Raw genomic sequence first — 11306 nt, forward strand, 5'->3', positions numbered from 1 at the left:
CATCTTGATACTTGCAGTCCATATTTGACAATTTTCTGATGATTATAAAAATATGACCCAATGCATTTGTGTGAAAACACCTTTCATCAGGGGTAACTGTATATCATAAATCAAATAACCAAAATAAGTATATGCATTGATAGCATCACAGGCTCAATTATAGACACAACAAAAGAAATTGTCCCACTCGAATAAGTGCCAACTGTAAGAGTGCACATGTGAAATCTACCCTTACATCCTCTCTCATTATGTCTGCTGCCAGAAATGCCCACTGAACACCTGTACCAATGAGTGACATAGACAAACACAACAAGCTACCTCAAAAATGCTCTTGTTATATTTCAATGGAACACTCCTGTAAAAATGCGAAAACAGCAAAAGCCAGGATCCAATCACAGTGCTCGGTCTGTGTGAGATATAACAGATTGTTAAACCAGAAGGAAAACGAAACCGGCGTGCAACAAACAAACAAGCAGGTGAACTCCAATAGCCTGTGACCGCGGAAACGCCAAACCCTCGTGTGCGCACGCGTCACCGTCGAGGAACGAGTGTGCCAGAGAGCGCATGCTTGATGACTGAAATACGTGAAGCGCGGGTAAAAATACGCCTACAAGCGTGTGTGTGAAGATGGACAATATGTAGCTATCGTATACAAGTCAGCCACAATCCTAAAATCGGAAACACGAAAATTGAATTAGAAAAAGTGAACTAAATGAATTTAAGAGTGAATTTAAAAAAAAGAAAACATAGATTAGAAAACATTAGAAAAACGATATAAGGTGTTAAAAACCTGACATCAACCATTAAATGTCATAAACCATTAAATGTCAAGTTCACACCATGTGAACCATGTGACTATGCATTTTACATGGCCATCGCACATGGCTGTAATGGCATACATAAAAACCCAATCTCAGAATCAAATCATGATTATAAACGTGCCTCTGTAAATGGAGTGTAAGCCAAATAAATACATTTCAGCCATTCTCACATCACTATCTTGTCTAGACGGGATCGGATGGCTCTGGCAATGAGGATCCGGTATTTCAACCAGCGGATAAGGGAGGTGCTCTAGTGGTCATGGACCGCACTTTTTATGAAGACAGTGTTTCAGCACACGTTTCTATGTCAACACGTACATACCACTTGAATACGATCCCTCAACAGAACCATTGTAGAGCCGTATCTACCAAGATATAGCAATGCCACTCTCTCCTCCATCATTCATGCACAAACAGGCTGCCTGACACCATGCACACATTCCTTTCCACCATGGTGCAAAGGTATGTGCATGATGTCTAGCATACATTTTGTACTTGACAGTTAACCTTCCAGTACAAAGTACAAAATATTGTGCCTAGACAAACTTTAAAACTTTTCACACACTGTATATGAGATGTTTAGTACAGCACATTTATAGCTCTGTGTTATTCCAGAAGGGGCTGCAGACACTTGAACAGCCCTTTCTGGAATACCAATACCACTGGTGCACATGCAGAACCAACCTTATCTTCAGAAAGCATTCCCTCATTTACAAGGGAGTGTGGCTCCATGCAAATAAGAGAATCACTATACCTCTGTGCCCACCCTGTATTATGGATGCAGGACAGAGGAAAACAGACAGCATGTATTTTCTAAATGTGTATGTGATGTAGCTTTAGGCCCTGAACTTTGAGGGATCACATGCTCTGCAGCGTCTGTGGATGGATCATCCACTGTGTGACCTATTACTGTAACTGTAGGAAGTTGGCTCTGTATGTGCTATTTCAAAGTAAGGAATAGCATGCACAGAGTCCAAGGGTTCCCCTTAGAGGTAAAATAGTGGTAAAAAGAGATAATACTAATGCTCTATTTTGTGGTAGTGTGGTCGAGCAGTAGGCTTATCCAAGGAGTAATGTTAAGCATTTGTTGTACATACACATAGACAATAAATGAGGTACACACACTCAGAGACAAATCCAGCCAATAGGTTTTTATATAGAAAAATATCTTTTCTTAGTTTATTTTAAGAACCACAGGTTCAAATTCTACATGTAATATCTCATTCGAAAGGTATTGCAGGTAAGTACTGTAGGAACTTCCAATCATCAAAATTGCATGTATACTTTTCAAGTTATTGACAAATAGCTGTTTTAAAAGTGGACACAGTGCAATTTTCACAGTTCCTGGGGGAGGTAAGTTTTGGTTAGTTTTACCAGGTAAGTAAGACACTTACAGGGTTCAGTTCTTGGTCCAAGGTAGCCCACCGTTGGGGGTTCAGAGCAACCCCAAAGTCACCACACCAGCAGCTCAGGGCCGGTCAGGTGCAGAGTTCAAAGTGGTGCCCAAAACACATAGGCTAGAATGGAGAGAAGGGGGTGCCCCGGTTCCGGTCTGCTTGCAGGTAAGTACCCGCGTCTTCGGAGGGCAGACCAGGGGGGTTTTGTAGGGCACCGGGGGGGACACAAGCCCACACAGAAATTTCACCCTCAGCGGCGCGGGGGCGGCCGGGTGCAGTGTAGAAACAAGCGTCGGGTTCGCAATGTTAGTCTATGAGAGATCTCGGGATCTCTTCAGCGCTGCAGGCAGGCAAGGGGGGGGTTCCTCGGGGAAACCTCCACTTGGGCAAGGGAGAGGGACTCCTGGGGGTCACTTCTCCAGTGAAAGTCCGGTCCTTCAGGTCCTGGGGGCTGCGGGTGCAGGGTCTCTCCCAGGCGTCGGGACTTTAGGTTCAAAGAGTCGCGGTCAGGGGAAGCCTCGGGATTCCCTCTGCAGGCGGCGCTGTGGGGGCTCAGGGGGGACAGGTTTTGGTACTCACAGTATCAGAGTAGTCCTGGGGTCCCTCCTGAGGTGTTGGATCGCCACCAGCCGAGTCGGGGTCGCCGGGTGCAGTGTTGCAAGTCTCACGCTTCTTGCGGGGAGCTTGCAGGGTTCTTTAAAGCTGCTGGAAACAAAGTTGCAGCTTTTCTTGGAGCAGGTCTGCTGTCCTCGGGAGTTTCTTGTCTTTTCGAAGCAGGGGCAGTCCTCGGAGGATGTCGAGGTCGCTGGTCCCTTTGGAAGGCGTCGCTGGAGCAGGATCTTTGGAAGGCAGGAGACAGGCCGGTGAGTTTCTGGAGCCAAGGCAGTTGTCGTCTTCTGGTCTTCCGCTGCAGGGGTTTTCAGCTGGGCAGTCCTTCTTCTTGTAGTTGCAGGAATCTAATTTTCTAGGGTTCAGGGTAGCCCTTAAATACTAAATTTAAGGGCGTGTTTAGGTCTGGGGGGTTAGTAGCCAATGGCTACTAGCCCTGAGGGTGGGTACACCCTCTTTGTGCCTCCTCCCAAGGGGAGGGGGTCACAATCCTAACCCTATTGGGGGAATCCTCCATCTGCAAGATGGAGGATTTCTAAAAGTTGGAGTCACTTCAGCTCAGGACACCTTAGGGGCTGTCCTGACTGGCCAGTGACTCCTCCTTGTTTTTCTCATTATTTTCTCCGGCCTTGCCGCCAAAAGTGGGGCCTGGCCGGAGGGGGCGGGCAACTCCACTAGCTGGAGTGTCCTGCTGGGTTGGCACAAAGGAGGTGAGCCTTTGAGGCTCACCGCCAGGTGTGACAATTCCTGCCTGGGAGAGGTGTTAGCATCTCCACCCAGTGCAGGCTTTGTTACTGGCCTCAGAGTGACAAAGGCACTCTCCCCATGGGGCCAGCAACATGTCTTGGTTTGTGGCAGGCTGCTAAAACTAGTCAGCCTACACAGATAGTCGGTTAAGTTTCAGGGGGCACCTCTAAGGTGCCCTCTGGGGTGTATTTGACAATAAAATGTACACTGGCATCAGTGTGCATTTATTGTGCTGAGAAGTTTGATACCAAACTTCCCAGTTTTCAGTGTAGCCATTATGGTGCTGTGGAGTTCGTGTTTGACAAACTCCCAGACCATATACTCTTATGGCTACCCTGCACTTACAATGTCTAAGGTTTTGTTTAGACACTGTAGGGGTACCATGCTCATGCACTGGTACCCTCACCTATGGTATAGTGCACCCTGCCTTAGGGCTGTAAGGCCTGCTAGAGGGGTGGCTTACCTATACTGCATAGGCAGTGAGAGGCTGGCATGGCACCCTGAGGGGAGTGCCATGTCGACTTACTCGTTTTGTCCCCACTAGCACACACAAGCTGGCAAGCAGTGTGTCTGTGCTGAGTGAGAGGTCTCCAGGGTGGCATAAGACATGCTGCAGCCCTTAGAGACCTTCCTTGGCATCAGGGCCCTTGGTACTAGAAGTACCAGTTACAAGGGACTTATCTGGATGCCAGGGTCTGCCAATTGTGGATACAAAAGTACAGGTTAGGGAAAGAACACTGGTGCTGGGGCCTGGTTAGCAGGCCTCAGCACACTTTCAATTGTAAACATAGCATCAGCAAAGGCAAAAAGTCAGGGGGCAACCATGCCAAGGAGGCATTTCCTTACACAACCCCCCCCCAAACGAAAGAGGATGAGACTAACCTTTCCCAAGAGAGTCTTCATTTTCTAAGTGGAAGAACCTGGAAAGGCCATCTGCATTGGCATGGGCAGTCCCAGGTCTGTGTTCCACTATAAAGTCCATTCCCTGTAGGGAGATGGACCACCTCAACAGTTTAGGATTTTCACCTTTCATTTGCATCAGCCATTTGAGAGGTCTGTGGTCAGTTTGAACTAGGAAGTGAGTCCCAAAGAGGTATGGTCTCAGCTTCTTCAGGGACCAAACCACAGCAAAGGCCTCCCTCTCAATGGCACTCCAACGCTGCTCCCTGGGGAGTAACCTCCTGCTAATGAAAGCAACAGGCTGGTCAAGGCCATCATCATTTGTTTGGGACAAAACTGCCCCTATCCCATGTTCAGAGGCATCAGTCTGCACAATGAACTGCTTAGAATAATCTGGAGCTTTTAGAACTGGTGCTGAGCACATTGCTTGTTTCAGGGTGTCAAAGGCCTGTTGGCATTCCACAGTCCAGTTCACTTTCTTGGGCATTTTCTTGGAGGTGAGTTCAGTGAGGGCTGTCACAATGGATCCATATCCCTTCACAAACCTCCTGTAATACCCAGTCAAGCCAAGGAATGCCCTGACTTGGGTCTGGGTTTTTGGAGCTACCCAGTCCAGAATAGTCTGGATCTTGGGTTGGAGTGGCTGAACTTGGCCTCCACCTACAAGGTGTCCCAAGTAAACCACAGTTCCCTGCCCTATCTGGCATTTGGATGCCTTGATAGAGAGGCCTGCAGATTGCAGAGCCTTCAAAACCTTCCTCAGGTGGACCAGGTGATCCTGCCAGGTGGAGCTAAAGACAGCAATATCATCAAGATAAGCTGTGCTAAAGGACTCCAAGCCAGCAAGGACTTGATTCACCAACCTTTGGAAGGTGGCAGGGGCATTCTTTAAACCAAAGGGCATAACAGTAAACTGATAATGCCCATCAGGTGTGGAGAATGCTGTCTTTTCTTTTGCTCCAGGTGCCATTTTTATTTGCCAGTACCCTGCTGTCAAGTCAAAGGTACTTAGAAATTTGGCAGCACCTAATTTATCAATGAGCTCATCAGCTCTTGGAATTGGATGGGCATCTGTCTTGGTGACAGAATTGAGCCCTCTGTAGTCCACACAAAACCTCATCTCTTTCTTTCCATCTTTGGTGTGAGGTTTGGGGACTAAGACCACTGGGCTAGCCCAGGGGCTGTCAGAGCGCTCAATTACTCCCAATTCCAGCATCTTGTGGACTTCCACCTTGATGCTTTCCTTAACATGGTCAGACTGTCTAAAGATTTTGTTCTTGACAGGCATGCTGTCTCCTGTGTCCACATCATGGGTACACAGGTGTGTCTGTCCAGGGGTTAAGGAGAAGAGTTCAGGAAACTGTTGTAGGACTCTCCTACAATCAGCTTGCTGTTGGCCAGAGAGGGTGTCTGAGTAGATCACTCCATCTACTGTACCATCTTTTGGGTCTGATGACAGAAGATCAGGGAGAGGTTCACTCTCTGCCTCCTGATCCTCATCTGTTACCATCAACAGATTGACATCAGCCCTGTCGTGGAAGAGCTTAAGGCGGTTTACATGGATCACCCTCTTGGGGCTCCTGCTTGTGCCCAGGTCCACCAAGTAGGTGACCTGACTCTTCCTCTCTAGTACTGGGTAAGGGCCACTCCATTTGTCCTGGAGTGCCCTGGGAGCCACAGGCTCCAGAACCCAGACTTTCTGCCCTGGTTGGAACTCAACCAGTGCAGCCTTTTGGTCATACCAAAACTTCTGGAGCTGTTGGCTGGCCTCAAGGTTTTTGGTTGCCTTTTCCATGTACTCTGCCATTCTAGAGCGAAGGCCAAGTACATAGTCCACTATGTCCTGTTTAGGCTCATGGAGAGGTCTCTCCCAGCCTTCTTTAACAAGGGCAAGTGGTCCCCTTACAGGATGACCAAACAGAAGTTCAAAGGGTGAGAATCCTACTCCCTTCTGTGGCACCTCTCTGTAAGCGAAAAGCAGACATGGCAAGAGGACATCCCATCTCCTTTTGAGCTTTTCTGGGAGCCCCATGATCATGCCTTTTAATGTCTTGTTGAATCTCTCAACCAAGCCATTAGTTTGTGGATGGTATGGTGTAGTGAATTTATAAGTCACTCCACACTCATTCCACATGTGCTTTAGGTATGCTGACATGAAGTTGGTACCTCTGTCAGACACCACCTCCTTAGGGAAACCCACTCTGGTAAAGATACCAATGAGGGCCTTGGCTACTGCAGGGGCAGTAGTCGACCTAAGGGGAATAGCTTCAGGATACCTGGTAGCATGATCCACTACTACCAGGATATACATATTTCCTGAGGCTGTGGGAGGTTCCAGTGGACCAACTATGTCCACACCCACTCTTTCAAAGGGAACCCCCACCACTGGAAGTGGAATGAGGGGGGCCTTTGGATGCCCACCTGTCTTACCACTGGCTTGACAGGTGGGGCAGGAGAGGCAAAACTCCTTAACCATGTTGGACATATTGGGCCAGTAGAAGTGGTTGACTAACCTCTCCCACGTCTTGGTTTGTCCCAAATGTCCAGCAAGGGGAATGTCATGGGCCAATGTTAGGATGAACTCTCTGAACAGCTGAGGCACTACCACTCTCCTAGTGGCACCAGGTTTGGGGTCTCTGGCCTCAGTGTACAGGAGTCCATCCTCCCAATAGACCCTATGGGTTCCATTTTTCTTGCCTTTGGACTCTTCAGCAGCTTGCTGCCTAAGGCCTTCAAGAGAGGGACAGGTTTCTTGTCCCTTACACAGCTCCTCCCTTGAGGGTCCCCCTGGGCCTAAGAGCTCAACCTGATAAGGTTCAAGCTCCAAAGGCTCAGTTCCCTCAGAGGGCAGAACTTCTTCCTGAGAAGAGAGGTTCCCTTTCTTTTGCTGTGTTGCAGTTGGTTTCCCAACTGACTTTCCTTTCCTCTTGGTAGGCTGGGCCATTCTTCCAGACTCCAGCTCTACTTGTTCACCCTGTGCCTTGCATTGTGCTCTGGTTTTCACACACACCAGTTCAGGGATACCCAGCATTGCTGCATGGGTTTTTAGTTCTACCTCAGCCCATGCTGAGGACTCCAGGTCATTTCCAAGCAGACAGTCCACTGGGATATTTGAGGAGACCACCACCTGTTTCAGGCCATTGACCCCTCCCCATTCTAAAGTAACCATTGCCATGGGATGTACTTTTCTCTGATTGTCAGCGTTGGTGACTGTGTAAGTTTTTCCAGTCAGGTATTGGCCAGGGGAAACCAGTTTCTCTGTCACCATGGTGACACTGGCACCTGTATCCCTCAGGCCCTCTATTCTAGTCCCATTAATTAAGAGTTGCTGTCTGTATTTTTGCATGTTAGGCGGCCAGACAGCTAGTGTGGCTAAATCCACCCCACCCTCAGAAACTAGAGTAGCTTCAGTGTGGACCCTGATTTGCTCTGGGCACACTGTTGATCCCACTTGGAGACTAGCCATACCAGTGTTACCTGGATGGGAGTTTGGAGTGGAACCTTTCTTGGGACAGGCCTTGTCTCCAGTTTGGTGTCCATGCTGTTTACAGCTATGACACCAGGCCTTTTTGGGATCAAAGTTTTTACCCTTGTACCCATTGTTTTGTGAAGAGGCTCTGGGCCCACCCTCCTGTGCAGGTTTTTGGGGGCCTGTAGAAGACTCTTTACTATTTTTAGTTTTGGTTGTCTCATCACCCTTCCCCTGGGGAGTCTTTGTGACCCCTTTCTTTTGGTCACCCCCTGTTGAAGTCTTGGACACCCTTGTCTTGACCCAATGGTCCGCCTTCTTTCCCAATTCTTGGGGAGAAATTGGTCCTAGGTCTACCAGATGCTGATGCAGTTTATCATTGAAACAATTACTTAACAGGTGTTCTTTCACAAATAAATTGTACAGCCCATCATAATTACTTACACCACTGCCTTGAATCCAACCATCTAGTGTTTTCACTGAGTAGTCTACAAAGTCAACCCAGGTCTGGCTCGAGGATTTTTGAGCCCCCCTGAACCTAATCCTGTACTCCTCAGTGGAGAATCCAAAGCCCTCAATCAGGGTACCCTTCATGAGGTCATAAGATTCTGCATCTTGTCCAGAGAGTGTGAGGAGTCTATCCCTACACTTTCCTGTGAACATTTCCCAAAGGAGAGCACCCCAGTGAGATCTGTTCACTTTTCTGGTTACACAAGCCCTCTCAAAAGTTGTGAACCATTTGGTGATGTCATCACCATCTTCATATTTAGTTACAATCCCTTTAGGGATTTTCAACATGTCAGGAGAATCTCTGACCCTATTTATGTTGCTGCCACCATTGATGGGTCCTAGGCCCATCTCTTGTCTTTCCCTCTCTATGGCTAGGATCTGTCTTTCCAAAGCCAATCTTTTGGCCATCCTGGCTAACTGGATGTCCTCTTCACTGGGGTTATCCTCAGTGATTTCAGAGGTGTTGGTCTCTCCTGTGAGGGAACCAGCATCTCTGACTATTATTTTTGGAGTCAGGGTTTGAGGGACCCTATTCTCCCTAGATAGGACTGGTAGGGGGGAATTGTCCTCCAAGTCACTATCCTCTTCCTCTGAGTTGCCACCCTCAGAGGGGTTGGCCTTTTCAAACTCTGCCAAAAGCTCCTGGAGCTGTATTTTGGTAGGTTTGGGGCCCATTGTTATTTTCTTTATTTTACAGAGTGACCTTAGCTCCCTCATCTTAAGATGGAGGTAAGGTGTGGTGTCGAGTTCCACCACAGTCACATCTGTGCTAGACATTTTGCTTCTAAAAGTTGGAATACTTTTTAAGAATCTACAACTGGTTCTAGAATCTAATTCAAACTTTTACAAACTTTTAAACTCTAAAAGAAATGCTAAACAGGATCTAACACAAGGCCCTAGCAGGTCTTTTAAGAATTTAGAAAACTTTTCAAATTGCAAAAATCAATTTCTAATGACAATTTTGGAATTTGTCGTGTGATCAGGTATTGGCTGAGTAGTCCAGCAAATGCAAAGTCTTGTACCCCACCGCTGATCCACCAATGTAGGAAGTTGGCTCTGTATGTGCTATTTCAAAGTAAGGAATAGCATGCACAGAGTCCAAGGGTTCCCCTTAGAGGTAAAATAGTGGTAAAAAGAGATAATACTAATGCTCTATTTTGTGGTAGTGTGGTCGAGCAGTAGGCTTATCCAAGGAGTAATGTTAAGCATTTGTTGTACATACACATAGACAATAAATGAGGTACACACACTCAGAGACAAATCCAGCCAATAGGTTTTTATATAGAAAAATATCTTTTCTTAGTTTATTTTAAGAACCACAGGTTCAAATTCTACATGTAATATCTCATTCGAAAGGTATTGCAGGTAAGTACTTTAGGAACTTCCAATCATCAAAATTGCATGTATACTTTTCAAGTTATTGACAAATAGCTGTTTTAAAAGTGGACACTTAGTGCAATTTTCACAGTTCCTGGGGGAGGTAAGTTTTGGTTAGTTTTACCAGGTAAGTAAGACACTTACAGGGTTCAGTTCTTGGTCCAAGGTAGCCCACCGTTGGGGGTTCAGAGCAACCCCAAAGTCACCACACCAGCAGCTCAGGGCCGGTCAGGTGCAGAGTTCAAAGTGGTGCCCAAAACACATAGGCTAGAATGGAGAGAAGGGGGTGCCCCGGTTCCGGTCTGCTTGCAGGTAAGTACCCGCGTCTTCGGAGGGCAGACCAGGGGGGTTTTGTAGGGCACCGGGGGGGACACAAGCCCACACAGAAATTTCACCCTCAGCGGCGCGGGGGCGGCCGGGTGCAGTGTAGAAACAAGCGTCGGGTTCGCAATGTTAGTCTATGAGAGATCTCGGGATCTCTTCAGCGCTGTAGGCAGGCAAGGGGGGGGTTCCTCGGGGAAACCTCCACTTGGGCAAGGGAGAGGGACTCCTGGGGGTCACTTCTCCAGTGAAAGTCCGGTCCTTCAGGTCCTGGGGGCTGCGGGTGCAGGGTCTCTCCCAGGCGTCGGGACTTTAGGTTCAAAGAGTCGCGGTCAGGGGAAGCCTCGGGATTCCCTCTGCAGGCGGCGCTGTGGGGGCTCAGGGGGGACAGGTTTTGGTACTCACAGTATCAGAGTAGTCCTGGGGTCCCTCCTGAGGTGTTGGATCGCCACCAGCCGAGTCGGGGTCGCCGGGTGCAGTGTTGCAAGTCTCACGCTTCTTGCGGGGAGCTTGCAGGGTTCTTTAAAGCTGCTGGAAACAAAGTTGCAGCTTTTCTTGGAGCAGGTCCGCTGTCCTCGGGAGTTTCTTGTCTTTTCGAAGCAGGGGCAGTCCTCGGAGGATGTCGAGGTCGCTGGTCCCTTTGGAAGGCGTCGCTGGAGCAGGATCTTTGGAAGGCAGGAGACAGGCCGGTGAGTTTCTGGAGCCAAGGCAGTTGTCGTCTTCTGGTCTTCCGCTGCAGGGGTTTTCAGCTGGGCAGTCCTTCTTCTTGTAGTTGCAGGAATCTAATTTTCTAGGGTTCAGGGTAGCCCTTAAATACTAAATTTAAGGGCGTGTTTAGGTCTGGGGGGTTAGTAGCCAATGGCTACTAGCCCTGAGGGTGGGTACACCCTCTTTGTGCCTCCTCCCAAGGGGAGGGGGTCACAATCCTAACCCTATTGGGGGAATCCTCCATCTGCAAGATGGAGGATTTCTAAAAGTTGGAGTCACTTCAGCTCAGGACACCTTAGGGGCTGTCCTGACTGGCCAGTGACTCCTCCTTGTTTTTCTCATTATTTTCTCCGGCCTTGCTGCCAAAAGTGGGGCCTGGCCGGAGGGGGCGGGCAACTCCACTAGCTGGAGTGTCCTGCTGGGTTGGCACAAAGGAGGTGAGCCTTT

The sequence above is a fragment of the Pleurodeles waltl genome, chromosome 3_1 (genome assembly GCF_031143425.1).
Source record: "Pleurodeles waltl isolate 20211129_DDA chromosome 3_1, aPleWal1.hap1.20221129, whole genome shotgun sequence".
Classification (NCBI taxonomy): domain Eukaryota; kingdom Metazoa; phylum Chordata; class Amphibia; order Caudata; family Salamandridae; genus Pleurodeles; species Pleurodeles waltl.